Below are 17,354 nucleotides of genomic sequence, written 5' to 3' on the forward strand. Positions count from 1 at the left end.
ATAGTGACAAAAAATCCCTTCCCTTTGTCTGAAGTCTGAAGTCAAGGGGAGATGCCGTCAGCAACCAGGGGCCTCTTAGTTTAGTACTGAACAGGGTTTTTCTTCCAATTGCAACCCAATGTGTCACATATGTCTTCCTGTCCCTGTAGAGGTTACCTGCACCACTAAATGTATAAATGTATATAGACAGAATTTTCCCACCCCCTAAATTCGCTAATTGTTTTATAGATTCTACAATGTCTAATATATCATCTCCTTAAAGCCATATGTCCATTTATCTTTGCATTTCAAAAATTTGGACATAAAGTCAGCATATACTTAGGCTCAGTATTTAATGGTGAAATTTAAATGTAAGTACATAAAATGTGAAAACTGAATACCCCCCCAAGAAATAAGTACAGCCCTAACCGGTTTGGCTCAGTGGATAGAGCGTCAGCCTATGGACTGAAGGGTCCCCGGTTCGATTCCGGTCAAGGGCATGTACCTTGGTAGCGGGCACATCCCCAGTAGGAGGTGTGCAGGAGGCAGCTGATCGATGTTTCTGGCTCTTTATCCCTCTCCCTTCCTCTCTGTAAAAAATCCATAAAATATATTTAAAAAAATAAGTACATGTATTATATATAAATACATAGAAAAATCTAGAAGTGTAGGGAGTGCAGGAGGTTGCTGATCAATGATTCTCTCTCATCATTGATGCTTCTCTCTCTCTCTCCCTCTCCCTTCCTCTCTGAAGTCAATAAAAACATACTTAAAAAAAGAAAAAGAAACCCGCCGGCAAGCATCTTCCTTGTGCTGATGGGTGGGGAGAACGCCAGCCCTTTGCTGACACGGAGGCCGGGGTTCAGTCAGCACGGAGGAGGTGTGGCCCGGGGGGCCCTGCTCACGCTGCTGCCTCCATCCCGGGGCCTTATCTGGCTTTCCCTTTCCTGGCAAATCGACGACAGTACGAAATTTGACTTTTCTCCCCCGCCCCCCCCAAGCCCCTTAATTCTTTTCTTCTCCCCCCAGAACGAGTTTCTCGGACCCAGAGGCGTGACCCCCATGGGCAGGCAGGCAGGTCTGTCTCAGGCTCTGGGCGGGAGGTCTGGTGGGGAGAGCGCAGTGAGGGCTGGTGTCCACTCGGAGCCTGTACAGGATGCAGGAGGCCCTCGAGTCAAAGGAATGTGCCGGGACATCCTGCATTGCTGGGACACTCCTGGCTTCTCACTTCCTGCCCCAGGACCAAACACCCTTGGCCCCCGCCCGCCCCCGCCGTGGCCTGTCCTTCCTTCTTCCTGTTGTTCTTTCCCCCGCTCTCTCCCCTTTCTCTCAGCACAACACATGGAGTGTGAGGGGCTACTCAGTTTCTTCTGGCTCTTACTGTGTGTTCTCTCCCACCCCCAGGGCTGACATCCACTCTGCCTCTGGAGGCCCAGAGCAAAGCTGCTGTCCTCCCCACTGCCCGGCCACACTCAAGCTCAGCCTCAGCCCCTGGCTTCCATACCGCGTGTGCAGGGCATTGACCTGGGAGGCTTGTTAATCCTGCCGGTTCCTAGCTCCTCTGAGGGGGTCTAGGTTAGGGGGAAACTTTAATATATATTATATATAATTGATTTCAGAGAGGAAGGGAGAGGGAGAGGGAGAGAGAGAGAGAGAAGCATCAATGATGAGAGAGAATCCTTAATCAGCTGCTTCCTGTGACCCACACTGGGGAACAAGCCAGCAACCCAGGTATGTGCCCTGACCGGGAATTGAACAGTGACCTCCTGGTTCATAGGTCGATGCTCAACCACTGAACCACACACAATGGCCAGGCGATTAGGGTGAATCTTCATTAGAAATCAAAACAAAATAAAACACTCAACTGAGTAGTGATGTAGAACCATGGACAGCATCTTGTCAGTTACATATGGACACACCTGGACCTGCCCGCCCGCACCCCCCGCCCCAGGTCTACCTAAATCCTATCTACTTCATCATCTTAATATTTCTCAGGTATGTGGTCTTCATTTTCAATGCCATAGGTGGATAGGCCCAAATTCTTAGTCAATAGTGTACAAATTGGAGCAAACTCTAATATGTCTGTAGTATAATGGATTGTGCAAATCGGGATACTTTAGTGAGTGACCTTATTCATAATTATACTGGAAATAGGGGTGACCGGGCCAAGCTGGGCCCTCTCTGCATATAAGCCCCATGATCTGGCCCCTTCTTACCTCTCCAGCCTCCTCTGAAGACTCCCCTCCTGGGACCCCCAGCACCCCTACTTCCAGAGACCCCAGGCTTCCTGTCCTACTCAGAAGTCCTTCATGTGCCTTGCTCTCTCTCTTAACTCCAGAGCCATAATCATGCTGTTCTCTCTGCCACCTTCACACAGCTACGTCCCCACAGTCAGGCCTCATCTTAGATGTTATTTCCCTGATCCCACGGCCTCCCCCGGCCGTCCCCCGCCCCCCATTAGGTGAGGTCATCCCGGTGTGCGCTCCTGAAGTGCGGCCTCTACCCACTGCACTGTGGCCGTGTTTTCCCGTGATTGGCTGCTCACTGGTCCATCTCTTCTTCTGAGAGGCTGGAAGCTCATTTAGGGCAGGTCTAGATTTTGTTCTCTGCCGTACAGACCGCCCTGACTTATGATGGTGAGAAACTGACCACATTCAATGTAATAACTATGTATGATGTTAGATGGGTACTAGATTTATTGAGGGGATCACTGAGTTCTATAATGCCTAATCATTGGGTTGCATACCTGAAACTAATGTAATATTGTATGTCAACTGTAATTGAAAAATAAAAAAAAAATATTTAAAGAAAATTCAGAGGATTTTTGCTTTTGTGAAAAAAAAATAAAAATTAAAAACATGCCGAAACCGGTTTGGCTCAGTGGATAGAGCGTCGGCCTGCGGACTCAAGGGTCCCGGGTTCGATTCCGGTCAAGGGCATGTACCTGGGTTGCGGGCACATCCCCAGTGGGGGGCGTGCAGGAGGCAGCTGATCGATGTCTCTCTCTCTCATCGATGTTTCTGGCTCTCTATCCCTCTCTCTTCCTCTCTGTAAAAAATCAATAAAATATATTAAAAAAAAAAATTAAAAACAGCATTTAGTGTTTGTTTGCAGTGGATGGCTATAGAGCAGCCTTGGGCAAACTACGGCTCGCGGGCCGGATCCAGCTGTTCTATCCGGTTCTCTTGCTCTCCCCTCCACTCCTTTACTTTGAATTTATATTAGTTCACACAAACACTCCATCCATGCTTTTGTTCCGGCCCTCCGGTCCAGTTTAAGAACCCATTGTGGCCCTCGAGTCAAAAAGTTTGCCCACTCCTGCTATAGAGGCTGCACACACGATAAGTGGGACTACACGGAAGCACATTATTTCTACTTTATATAGGCGGGTATCTATCATATCATTCCTGCTTTTACTATATGTTAGCTTATTTTGGGTTTTATGTGTTATTTGATAGGATTTTGGTAGGTTATTTTTGCATCCTGGCAGTGCTCAAAAAATTTCCCATGTAAATTAATGGTAATTGCATCTTTGCGTTACACCATTCGGGTTTCACAGGAATGTTCTACTTTTGGATACTGGACCCGAGTGAAATGTGGTAAAGCAGCCAGGGTTACAGGAATGAAAACACCAGAGGTGTTTGCCTAGAGTGACATTCAGGATGGCCTGTAGCCAAATGGCGGAGTCCTCCCCAGCTTCCATACTCAACCCGCCCCAAAGACAAGGCAGGCCCGGACTCTTCTGGCCCTTGGAGGGTAGGAGTGCCTTACACAGCATATTTCTCAAGCAACAAAACAACGTGTGCTTTGCCTTTGATGTCTCCCCTCCCCACCCCCTTCATCACTGGACTGCAGGCTGGCTGTAAACAGGTCTTTATGTGCTGGGAGGGAAAGAAAGGAAAAGGTCCAAGTGTGAGAGAACCAGATTGATTCCTTGCCTCAAGCTAGTTCTTTTAACTATGTTAATGAGCAGTGCATGCATGTTTCTGCAAACTCCAGGGATGGGTAGAAGGCTGCTCTGTGGATTCCCTGCATTAGTTTGCTGGGGCCAACTTAACACATGATCAACAACTGGGCAGCTGCACCAACAGAAATTGATTGTCTCACCACTCTGGAGGCTACAAGTCTGAGATCAAGGTTCCTTCTGAGGACTGTGAGGGAAGGATCTGTGCCAGGTCCCTCTCCTTGGCTTGTAGATGGGTGACTTCTCCCTGAGTCTCTTCACATTGTCTTCCCTCTATGCATGTCTTTGAATAAGGACACCAGTCATATTGGATTAGGGCCCACCCTCATGACCCCATTTGAACTTGATTACCTCTGTAAAGGCCCTATTTCCAAATAAGGTCATCTTCTTAGGTCCTGGATGGGGTTGGCACTTTAACTTAGGAATGTTGGGGGGACACAGTTCTACCCACACGTCATCCCACATCTCACGATCTATGCCAGTTGGTCACTCACCCAGTCTTCTGCCAATGTCCTCTTTTCCCCAACTGCCGTGGGGTGATTTAGGGCAGGGGAACATTGGCTTGGTGTGAGAGAGTTAGATAAGAAGGTGGTTGGGGCTACAGGCTCAGGATTGGTTAATTTGCCTATGAAAGGTATGCTGCTGGGCAAGTTGTTATTATCTTGCCCGAGGAGTCTCTCCTTGGGTCTGTAAGGATCCCAAAGGCCGGAGTGTCAAGAGTAGAGAAAGTAGGAAAATATAGTGAATAGAATTGGTCCTGTGATGAATGGGTGCCTAATGGACAGACACACCTGGTTAATCTCATGTCAAGATCCTTAACTTAATTACATCTGGCAAGCCCCCTTTTCCAAATAAGACCACATTCACAGGCTGTGGGTTGACATTTCTTTTTACAGGGCTGGGTGGGGGGGGGGCAGGGGGGTACTACTCCCTACTAGTGCCCTGCTAAACAGATGTCTCTCCGCTACCCTCTCCATTATTCCGAGTCACCTTCTTGTCATTTTTTGATTGGACGATCACAAAACTTGCCTTCTTGTCCCATCTGCTCTAATTTGCCCATCCCTTGGGCAGCCTCCAAATGGTCTTCCTAAAATGTAAAGCTGATCACGTCACTCCCTCCTTGAAAAGCATTTTTCTAAAACGTGGGGCGCCAGCATGAAGTCTGAGTGTTGCAAAGGAAATGCTTCTGAGCTTTCAAATGACAGAGAGTTTGCTCCAATTTGTAGATTAGAGCAATTTAAATTCACTCATCTGGGTGACGGCTGTGCACAACCTCCCACTTGATGCTTGAATTAATGAGTGAATATCACACACTCCAGGTTCTACCCAGCTGCTTAATCTAATTGGATGCAAATGAAATCTGTATACTTAGTAAAGTGAACTGGAACTTTTATAATCTCTCAGAGGAGACAAACTTCCAAATGTTCAATGTGGCCAACCAGTTCCCTTAGATCCTAGCATGAGATAATTTTCTCGCGTGTTCCATACTTGATCATAAACTGAGAACAGTGAACTCTCCCTATACTCGAGCTGCCAGGGGTGAAGCAGCGGATAGCCCAGCCCCCAACTCAGTTCACCTGAGACCACGCATACCTGCTTTACTCCAGCAAATTCAGGAATCCAGTTAACGTGAGTAATGTTTTAAAAAGATAGCTGTATCTTGGTGCTCCTATGCCATGCTAATCCTCAAGGATGCACTGGGAGTCGCCTGCTGGAGGACTTGTTTTTTTCAAAATCACTACAAGACCAAACTCCCAGTGACTGATGAGTCTCCCCTACTGGGAAGCAAATAACATTTTAAAAAACATAATTCTATTTCCGAAGCCCAGACAATAAAATTTCAAGGCACGAATCAGAAAGTCTCCAACCAGAACCTTTCTCACTGGGCCTGCTCAAGGCAGCCCCGCCCAGGCCCTGGCATGTGGCCCTGGAGGTGGGACTGAGCCCTTCCTAGTGCGTATTACACCTTGGTGTTTGCTCTAGTTTATTAAGTCTCTTGAGATAGCAAGTGACAGAAATTTAACTCAAACAGGCATAATGTAAAAACAAAAAGAGTGTTTTTGTTGGCTAGGTAACTGAAAAGTGTAAGAAATGGTTCAGCTTTCATCATGATTGAATCCAGGGACTTAAACAAATGTCGTCAGGATATGTCCTTTCTCAATCTTTCAGTCTTCTTTCTTTTCTGTTGACTTCATTCTCAAGATGCCCATGTCCAGGTGGTACCCTGGCAGCTTTAAACTCACTCCTACCAACTCAGCAAACTCAGCAACTGCAGTGGAAAAACTAGTCCTTTGTTTCTCCAAAACCTCCTTTCCCTCCAAATCCCAGGTTTGGCTTCCACCAGCCCAATGTAGGTCACATTTCTTTCTTTAATCTTGTTCTTTTTTTTTTTTTTTCCTTAGGAGAGAGAGGAAGGGAGAGGGAGATAGAAACATTCATGAGAAACATCAACATCTATTGGCTGTCTCCTGCACGTCCCCTTCTGGGGATCAAGCCCACAACCCAGACCTGTGCCCTGAAAGGGATTTGAACCAGCAACCTCTTGGTGCACAGGTTGACGCTCAGCCACTGAGCCACACCGGCTGGGACTAATTTACGTCACACATCCAACCCTAAACCCATCCTAGTGACTGGCAGACGTGGGTCACTCGCTCAAACCTGGAGCCAGAACCACCCAAGAGTAGAGAGATGTGGTTCCACAAAGGAAAAGGTGTTGTTTCTACAAATAGGAGATTGGATACCAGGCAGACAAAAGCAAAATCTGCCCACCATGTTCCAGGAGATGGGCTGGCAGTACATAGGAGACAGTATGTTTAGCACACAGAGAAGAAATCCATCTGTGTGTATACATATAGGTCGCCCTTTTAATGAGAAAACACAGCTTCTGAACTTTATTAATCCAGGTCAGGTTCTGAGGAAACCAGCTAACAGCATTCAGGCTTATCTGTGATGAATACAAACCATTGAGCCTCAAGGGCTGATTCTCTTCATGGACATTAGCACTGGCCTGATTGTCAGCATGCTGTGAAGGTCAGTCCCTTTGGAAGGACCAGAACTTCCCTGCCTTCCTCACTGCTCCAGGCCTGGCCTTGCCTGGAATCCTCCTCCCAGTGGCCGGCAGTCTATGACAGGCTGGCTAGGTCAATTTTACAACTTCTAGGTTTGTTTACTCAGCCCTAGAAAAGAGAAGCCGCTGAAGGCTGATTCATTGATTACCATTTGTTTTGAAAGCTTTGAAGTGAGTTCTTTGGATTACACACTTGGCCTAATACACCTAGCGTACCACTGCACAGGCACCCACCTTCACCCCAACACGTTACTCATGGTAGGATCACCACAACCACAGTTTGCAAAGGCCTGCTCTTTAGGACTGAGTCAGTCACATAATCCTGCCTTCATCTTCATAGGCTTATTAGAGAAATCTAGGATAAAATATTTGAATGGAAAGACACCTCCAAATCCATCTTCTTTCCCATTGGTTGGTTGGATCCTTTCCTACCATTTCTTGAAGATGGCCAATTAGTTCTGTCTAACATTTCCCCTGAAAGTCACTATTTAGAGATGCCCCAGCCCCATCCCCCCCCTTTTTTAAAAATATATTTTATTGATTTTTTACAGAGAGGAAAGGAGAGGGATAGAGAGTCAGAAACATCGATGAGAGAGAAACATCGATCAGCTGCCTCCTGCACACCTCCCACTGGGAATGTGCCCCGCAACCAAGGTACATGCCCTTGACCGGAATCGAACCCGGGACCTTTCAGTCCGCAGGCCGACGCTCCATCCACTGAGCCAAACCGGTTTTGGCGCCCCATCCCCTTTTTGTTGTTAATCCTCACTCACTCGAATATATTTTTTCCATTGCTTTTTAGAGAGAGTGGAAGGAAGGAAGGGAGGGAGAGAGAGAAACATCAATGTGAGAGACACATTGATTGGTTGCCTCCTGCATGTGCCCCAACTGGGGCAGGATTGAACCTACAACCCAGGTATGTGCCCTTGACTAGGAATTGAACCCAAGACCCTTCTGGCCAGGACCCTCAGCCCCTTTTATTTGTGGAACAGTTTGTACCATGAAAAAGTTCTCTCTCATATTGATCTCTCTTTAAAGATCAGCCTCTTCTTAAAGCAGAAAGCAACTTTTGAGGAGGCCTTTATGCCTATTTTTAGTAATAGATCAGAGTTCACGCTTCAAATGATTTTGGGTGTCTCTTTATGAGTCGAAGTCTCATCATCTTTATTTCAGATCAGTGACAAGGCATGTTTCTGGAATGCGTATATGGTTTTGGTATAAACAGTCCCCAAACTCATGCATCAACCTGACAAAGTCTAGACTCAAGAGTTTGTTTCAAGGAGGGGAAAAAAAGCCATTTATGATAGAAAGAATCGTGAGCCTATAAATTGTGCTGAAGTGTGTTTATATTACTACATTAGAGTTTAAATAAAGTAATCTAAGAGTAAACCAAACTACAAGTCATAGCAGTGGAAGCAACCTCAGCAGGGTCACTTGAAATGACAGGTCACACTTGCCTGGATTGTGCACACAAGCAAGTACAGATTTCCAAGCAGATGGCCAGCACACCAGGACATTGCTCCCAGGGGGTAATATTTCGTCATTACCATCCTCATCTTGAGAAACTGAAGTTCAAAGAGATGAACGACTGTCTCCAGTCAGATGGAGCCCTGGTTTCAGGGGTCAGGAGTACCTGACATCATCCAGGCGACAATTTACAGCTGATTCGTATGACTCAGGCCAGTACCTGAAAGGGATTTCCCATCTCCTGAGACAGACAGCAAGCTCACCTGGGGGTGCCCATATGAGCTGTGAATTTTCATCAGATTCTTAGAGATGTCTGTGACATATTTCCTGCCCCTACCCTGACCCCATGAATACCTAGAACTCCCAAATCATCAATCAAGGGACATAATTTGCTCAGTGATTTTGGTTTATGCTTAGGGTTAAACAAAGTCAGAAAAGGAAGACAGAGGGACCAAAGTAATATATTCAAGTAATGGCCTAAAAATAAGTCCAAGGAGAAAGAATAGGAGGAAATTTGTGGGTTTATAAGCAAAATCAATGCTTTATAAAATTTCACAGCTGTGTGCTAAGTAAATGTAATTTGAAGGCAAACTTAAATGCTTTATGCATAGGTGTGTAATTACAAATAAAAACTATATATATCAAATGTATGTATTTAAGACTCATAACCTATTAATATTAGATGCTGAAACTATTTGGAATCCTCACTGAATTTATAATTAGACAGGAGCAAAAAGGTACAGATGGTATGGGCTGTTGGCTCAGACTCGTAGATAAATGTCATTGTTCAGACTCCTGATGTATCTCACCTGGACCACTTTAATTAGCTCCCAATTAATCTCCCTGCCTCTTGCCTCTCCTTTCCCTAATCCATCTTTGCTGAAAATACTTCTGTGGCTCCTCAGTGTCCTTGGAATAAAGATCACACTTTTAACATGTCATTTAGGATTCTCTCAAATCTGGCCCCAACATACAATTCTAACCCTATCTCTTACATGTCTTGAGACACCAAATATTCCCCATGTATCTGTTAGGACCCACCTAAGATTTTCTAGGTCAGTGGTCGGCAAACCATGGCTTTCGAGCCACATGCGGCTCTTTGGCCCCTTGAGTGTGGCTCTTCCACAAAATACCACAGCCTGGGCGAGTCTATTTTGAAGAAGTGGCGTTAGAAGAAGTTTAAGTTTAAAAAATTTGGCTCTCAAAAGAAATTTCAATCGTTGTACTGTTGATATTTGGCTCTATTGACTAATGAGTTTTCCAACCACTGTTCTAGGTCATGAAGTCTTTGTACCAGGGAGCACACCCCTACAGAAATCAGCTTTAAAGTGGAAATCTATAAGGACAACTTGTGTTTTACAAAGATGGCCACGCTTGCCTATGTATCCCATTGAGATGTGGATCTAGTTTCTCTCTTCTTGAATCTGGGGGGAGGCTATGACCACCTTGATCAATGGAGTATGGTGCAAGCAAAGCTGTGTGATTTCCAGGCTGGGTCATAACAAGGACACAGCTTCCATCTGGCTCTCTCTTGAGATGCTTGCCCTTAAATCTCAGTCTCCATATTGGGAGGAAGCCCAAGCCACATGGAGAGGCCATGTGTGGGGGTCCCAGATGACAGTCCAGTTAGGCCCTCAGCTGACAGGCAGCATCAATGGTCACACAAGAACAGGCCCTCAGATGTTCTAGTTCCTACCCTGCCAGCCTTCCGGCCGAGGCCCAGTCCTGTGGAGCAGAGATGAAGCTATGCTCCCGCTGTGATCCACAGTTCTGACCCACTGAACCCATGAGAGATAACTGTTGCTTTAAGTAACTAAGGCTTGGGGTAATTTGTTATGTGGCCATCATTAACTAACACAGTGTTTCTTACTTAGTTTTACCCATACCAGGTACAGATCTTGGTTCTCAGTAGTTAGTATCCAATACAGAAAGCTTTCTATAAAGGTATCACCAAAGGCCTTTTGAGTTATAGACTTTACTAGGGAAATAAAGAAGAATATTTGAACGCTAGCTGGGTACTCAGTTGGTTAGAGTGTCGTCCTGATACACTAAAGTTGTGTGTTTGATCCCTGGTCAACCCGAACCAGAATCAACCAATGAATGCATAGATAAGTGGAACAGCAGAATGATGTTTCTCTCTCTGTCTCTCCCCTTCCCCCCTCTCTCTCTAAAAAATAAATAAATAAATAAATAAATAAACAAATAAGTAAAAATTTTTTAAAGGGACTATTTGAATTTCAAGTAAAAGATGAGGGGTGTGTGTGTGTGTGTGTGTGTGTGTGTGTGTGTGTGGTTAGCATTTTATGCATGAATAAATATAACAGAGCACAGATGCTAGTCAGTGGAGTTCTGATCCAGCCTTCAGTTCCTCTTCATTGAGTCCTGGTAGGAGTTGTAGCCATTGTGGTGCTGAGAAGAAAGCCACACGGGGGTTCAGATTCCTGTATTTACACTTGAACTGCGCCGCTGTTGCGTCCTTTGCGATTCTTTCCCCAGGCTGTGTGCTGTGGCCTTGTTGCTTCTTGTTTAAGGATCTTAGCACTGTTTTCAGATCTGTGTCCACGTCTGCAAGGACGATTGCTCAATGCGGCTTCAAGTTCCACAGCTTCACCCGCTGTTTCGGATGATGACTTACTTCACTAGAGATCTGACTCATTGTTAATGTCTACGTAGCATCAGTGCACGGATTTCTGATGATTTTCTTTTGCTATCTAACTCCTAGGTTGATTTCAATGCTTTCAGTCAACAAATGTAAGTACTTCTTGGCTTTGCCAGGTCCCACAGACAGCCAATATTCGTTGTATTATTGCTGCCTTTCTTTTTTTCCTGCTTCCCTGGCTGAGGGCCACTGGGCAGACATGGACTGCCCACGGTGCTGCTTGCTAAGAGCCCTAATGACTGCTGTGGTTAAGGGTGACAGAAAAGGTCACGGTTAAACAGACTTGGAGAATACCTGAAGGCCAGTGAATCTTTATTGCATGGCTGGACGTTACCAGATGTCTGCTTCAGAGACTGGACACTCAGGAGATGGACTCTTGATTGTATTAGTTAATGGTGGGGAACAGGAATAAACACCATCTAACAATAATGCATGTTTCCTCATACATATTTTGATCACTGAAAATGAGGATGTTTCTGGTTTGTTGGAGGGGGATTTCAAGGAATTTAGGGTGAAATACTGAAACCTATCGTAAAGATCTGACTTGGTGAGAGCTGGCGGGTTGACCAGCTGGCCTGTCCCGCTTCCTGTCCGTGTGGCTGGAGCATGGTCACTGAGGGGAGGGGGAAAGCACAGCAGACACCACTCTGGCTGGACGTGGGTCTTATTTTCCAGGCTAATAGCTTTTCCAGGGAGAAAGCTCCTCGGTGGCGTGGCTCTGACATTCTTCCTGAGCGAGCAGCACTGACAGCCTGGGCTCGGGGTCCCACAGACCCAAGTCCAAGTCCTGCTTGGCCCACTCGCTCCCTGTACATGACAGTCCCTGAACTTTCGAAGCCTCAGTTTCCTCTCACACGGATAAGCATACCAGCCTCCTGGGATTCTTGGGAGGATGAAATGAGGTCCTGCTGATAAAATGTGCAGCAGAGAGCAAGCTGTCAATAAGCGGTGGTGGTTATTAATCCTCGACTAGCCGCGCTGTGAGAGATGGTAACAGACATTGCCTTTCAAATTTCTCCTTTTACAAGTGAGGCAACTGAAGACTGGAAACGTGAGATGACTTGGTCAAGGCCACATAACTAGTTAGAGTAGAATCTCGTAATCAGAACCTGACCTGATTTAAACCCCAGACGCAGAATGAGTAAGAATGAGGAGACAAAATTTGTGTCACATGAATCAACGGTTTGTAGGTGTCTGACAGTTAACAAACTTAAAAATGGTTTGTTTTTTTTTTATATATATTTTATTGATATTTCACAGAGAGGAAGGGAGAGGGATAGAGAGCCAGAAACATCGATGAGAGAGAAACATCGATCAGCTGCCTCCTGCATACCTCCCACTGAGGATGCGCCCGCAACCAAGGCCCTTGACTGGAATCGAACCCGGGACCTTTCAGTCCGCAGGCCGACACTCTATCCACTGAGCCAAACCGGTTTCGGCTTAAAAATGGTTTTTAATGTGGTAAATGCACATGACATAAAAGCTACCATTTGAACCTGTTTCATACAGCCTTGTGGCATTAAGCACATTCACTCTCCTGTGCAACCATCCATCTCCAGAACTTTCTCCGTCTTCCAAACGGAAACTCTGTTACCGTTCAACAACCATTGAGGGACCTTTGAGTCAGAAAACTATTGGAGTTGGGAAAACAAATTCCCAGGGTTTTCAGGCATATAGTTATGACTTAAAACCTTACCAGTTCTCTTTCCCTTCAGCATCGCACTATTTCCGGCCACTTTAACTGAGGAGAGCTCCATTCCCGGGGGGGCTCCGGGCCCTTTCTGTGTCCGCTCTCCGTCCATGGGCGTGCGTTCACTCTGCCTAGCCGCCCGGGGAGGAGCCCCACTCCAGGACTGAGTTTTCACAGCCTGGCTCCCGATCGCGGCCACACCCTCCCAGTGCCTGGACTCCTCAGTCCAGGGGTCCTCAAACTGCGGCCCGCGGGCCACATGCAGCCCGCCGAGGACACTTATCCGGCCCGCCGGGTGCCGCTGCCTGTCCTGCTTAGCAGCCGACTCGTCCCGGGCCCGCAGTGCGCATAGGAATTTGTTCATAGTTTTTTTTTTTTTAAACTATAGTCCGGCCCTCCAACGGTCTGAGGGACAGTGAACTGGCCCCTGTTTAAAAAGTTTGAGGACCCCTGCCTCAGTCCCTGTGGTCCCTCTCTCATACACAGGGCTTCCCCCTGATGCCAAGGGGTGAGTTAGGGGAGCAAGGAATGTTCTCTCTTCACAGGAAGGGGCCGAATCCTAACAACACATCGAGAAAAAGAACAGCCCGAAACCAGCAACCACCACTCACACCGGAGGAAGCAATCCGGACACAATGACAGCAAACCACTCACGGCTGAACCTTTACGGCTGGAACCCCCCCCCCCCTCCCCCCCCGCCGCCACGCCTGCCGCTGGCTGAGCTCCTGTGGGACCAGAGCCACCTTCCCCTGCCCAGTGCTCCCCCTCTCCCTGCAATGGTTTCACGCCAGGCCTGCCACCTTCAAAGCAGGATGTGTTCTGTTTAATCCTCACCAGAGGATGTTTTTCCATTGATTTTTAGAGAGAGTGGAAGAGAGAGGGAAAGACAGAGAGAATTATTGATGTGAGAGAAGCACATCGATTGGTTGCCTCCTGCACAAGCCCAGACCATGGCCCAGCAGGAACCTGCAACCGAGGTGCATGCCCTTGACCGAAATTGAACCTAGGACCCCAGGGTGACGCTCTATCCACTGAGCCAAACCAGCTAGCAGCCGTGGGCAAACTACGGCCTGCAGGCCGGATCCGGCTGTTCTATCTGGTTCTCTTGCTCTCCCCTCCGCTCCTTTACTTTGAATTTATATTAGTTCACACAAACACTCCATCCATGCTTTTGTTCCGGCCCTCCGGTCCAGTTTAAGAACCCATTGTGGCCCTCAAGTCAAAAAGTTTGCCCACCCCTGGGTCAAAGCAGGATGTTAACCAGACCAGCCTAGTGGCCACTTCAGGCATGTTCCTGTATGTCACTGGGGCCTGGAGTGGCGTGTTAGTAAGCGGCTGGAGAGCTAAGGGGAACAGAAGGTTAGCATGCCCAGACTGGTGATGCATCCCCAGCAGAGACCCCCAAGGTGCCAGTGGTCAGAGCAAACAAAATTAGAACAACAAGGGAGACAGCAGGCCCACTTGCCCACCGCTGTGACTGGAAGCTGCTGGGGACCAGAGGCTGTGCTGTCCAGGCCCAGGGACCCCTGGGACACTCAGCCTGGGCTTGTCCTGCTTCCCCAAGGAGCCACGGGCAGGCTCAGCCGTGCCACTGGGCGATGTTCAGGAGAGCTTCATGCCCCCCCTCAGCAGCCAGGGCTGGGTTTCGTCACAACCCTTGGAGCCATCCTCAGAATTCTTAAGCATTTTCCCCTTTAAATATCAGCTTTGCCATGATGAAATGAGTAAGAATAATTGCTTAATTATAAGCACGGTATTATGCACATTATACTTATAACACATTTTATCTTCACGACAATCCTATTAAACAGTCATTCTCCTATGAGGCGGAAACAGGCGTTGGGAAGAACAGGTCTTGCCCTGCTCACACAGCAGGCAGCGGAGAGCTGGAGAGGAGACCCCGCCCTCTGGCCCTGCCACTCATCCGGACCCCTCTGCCCCAGAAGGTCATTCCAGGGAATCTGCTGCGACCCTGGGCATGTCCGCTACGTTCTAAAGATGTTTACCACTGGAGTTGTATGTTGGAAATAAATGTCATTACAACGACTTTAAATACAAGCCCATTATAATTGCTGTAGTGGCCATAAACGGTCATACTAATAAAAAACCCATTCTTTTTGCCATTTTTGTGTGCTAAAGTACACATAACACACAATTTGCTATTTTAACCACTTTCAGTGTACAATTCCATGGTATTGATTACATTCACAATATTGTGTAACCATCACCATATCTAATCTCAAGGCCTTTCATTACTCAAACAGAAACTCTATATCCGTTAAGCAACAACCTCGAGCCCCTATTAACCGCCAATCCACTTTAGAAAATATATATTTTATTGATTTTAGAGATAAAGGGAGAGGGAGAGAGGGATAGAAACACCAATAATGAGAGAGAATCATTGATTGGGCTGCCTCCTGCACACCCCACACTGGGGATCAAGCCCACAACCCCGGCATGTGCCCTGACCGGGATTCAAACCATGACCTCCTGGTTCATAGATCAATGCTCAACCACTGAGCCACGCTGGACAGGCCAATCTACTTGTTATCTGTGAGTTTTCCTATTCACTTCATATTGTACTTGATAATACAATACCTGTCCTATTATGTCTGGCTTATTCATTCAGCATCATGTTTCCAAGGTCCGTCCATGTTGTATCATGTGCCAGAATTTAATCTATTGTGTGTACACACCACAGTTTGCTTATCCATTCATTTGGGGATGGACACTTGGGTTATTTTCACCTTTTGGCTATTGTAAATAACGCCGCTGTGAACACAGGTGTACAAGTATCTGTCCCAGTCCCTGTTTTCAATTCCTTCAGTTCATACCCAGGAGTGGAATCCCTGGATCATGTGGCAATTCTATATTTAACTTCTTGAGGAATTGTCTTTTGCTATGGAAATAAACAGGTTTATGAGACTGACACACTACCTCCTGTGCTAACGAGGCACCTAAACGAACAGGTTTAAAAAATGAGATACACTATAATTGCACAGGGTCCGTTTCATCGCTATGATTAAAAAACCAAACAAAACAATCCCTTTTGTGGATTAGAATGGCAGCAATATTCTTGACAATGTATTTTTTTTTAAAAAAACACACAAACATAAGAAATAATTGGATTGCTTAGAAAACCACATTAAAAATCCAGCCTGATTAGAAGGAATCCATAGTTATATCCTAAGAATTAGCGTTTCAGCCTGGATACAGGCTGGTGGCCGCCTGTATCTGTAACTGACAACCTCCGTGTCAGTTACTCTCTTCTTCTGCCCATGAGAGACATCTGTCTGGAGTCAGTTAACTAGATCTCACCTTTACTCACTTCTTTCCTGTTCCTGTTGTTCTCTGGGCTGCTGGAGCCTTCATCAGGCTGCTCCTCATCCTCTGAGCGGGCTGGTCTCCTCCACTCTGTCCTCCCCAGGTAGCAGCCTTGGCTCTGTCTGCACAGGTGAGAACAGATGTTCAAATCTTGCTCCCGGTTCGAACTCCGCAAACCTGAACTTTTGGTGCTTGACTTGCCCTTTGGGAGCAATCAGTATCGCCCGCTGACGTGGGACTTCTCATCCTCCGGTTGCCTGCCCACTTCATGAGGGTTCGAACGAGTGAGTTTCTTTTTGTCAGTCATCTTCCTGTATTTGAACTGGAACACCTGGTGGGGAATGGGGGTCACCTGGGAGGGGCAACGTCACATGCTTTTACCCTGAAAACCTGTTGCGTTCTAACCAGCTGCTTTGAACTCTCTAATTTTTATTGAAATAGGAGAATCCCAGACCATTTACCAGTTAGTATATTCTAGCTCCCAAAGGCCACTTGCCAGAGGAGAGTGTTGCTTCTAAAAACATTTTTTACCCCCAGCTCCCTGCGCAGGGCGTCCTGTGGTAACACGCTGCCGGTGGAATGGTATTTCCATGCACTGTCTCGGGGTTGCAAGAGGACCCCAACATCTCACAGATTGTGTGCTACTTTCTCTTTTTCATGCTGGCCGGGGCCCCATCAGTCACTTTTGCCTGGTTGACTTCAGAGTTGTCAGCAACCAGAAACCACCCCAGATCTGTCTTTTCCTCTTTCCCTGCACAAGCTTAGCACCCTGCCCTCTCCCCGTTCTCTCAGCCAAGCCCCACCCGCCGCTCTGGCCAGCTCCCATCTCGCTGGCTGGTCCCAGTCCAGTCCCAGCTGGCCCATCGCAGCAGAAGTACGGCCTCCCGCCTTCCTCGCTCCCGCCTCCCTAATTACTTAGCACTTAAGTGGATTTTTCTGTTCAACTGTAGTTTGTTGTGGATGTTACTGATTCTGGCACTTCTGTTTAGATGTATTTACAGTTAGTTCAATTATCTGCTCTAATGGCGAGCTAGGTGGCATGAATAATTTAAACATAATTTACATTTGGCTTTGGGATGCATCTCTGTGCTCACATTTGAGTTTGGGGGTGTCTGATATCCTATTCACATTTCAGACTCAGTAATGAGGCCACGGTGTGAGATGCCTGGGAGGAGTGGGGAGTTATTCAGCATTTTTCCCCTCT

The sequence above is a fragment of the Plecotus auritus genome (assembly GCF_963455305.1).
Source record: "Plecotus auritus genome assembly, chromosome: 4".
In the NCBI taxonomy this organism is placed as follows: Eukaryota; Metazoa; Chordata; class Mammalia; order Chiroptera; family Vespertilionidae; genus Plecotus; species Plecotus auritus.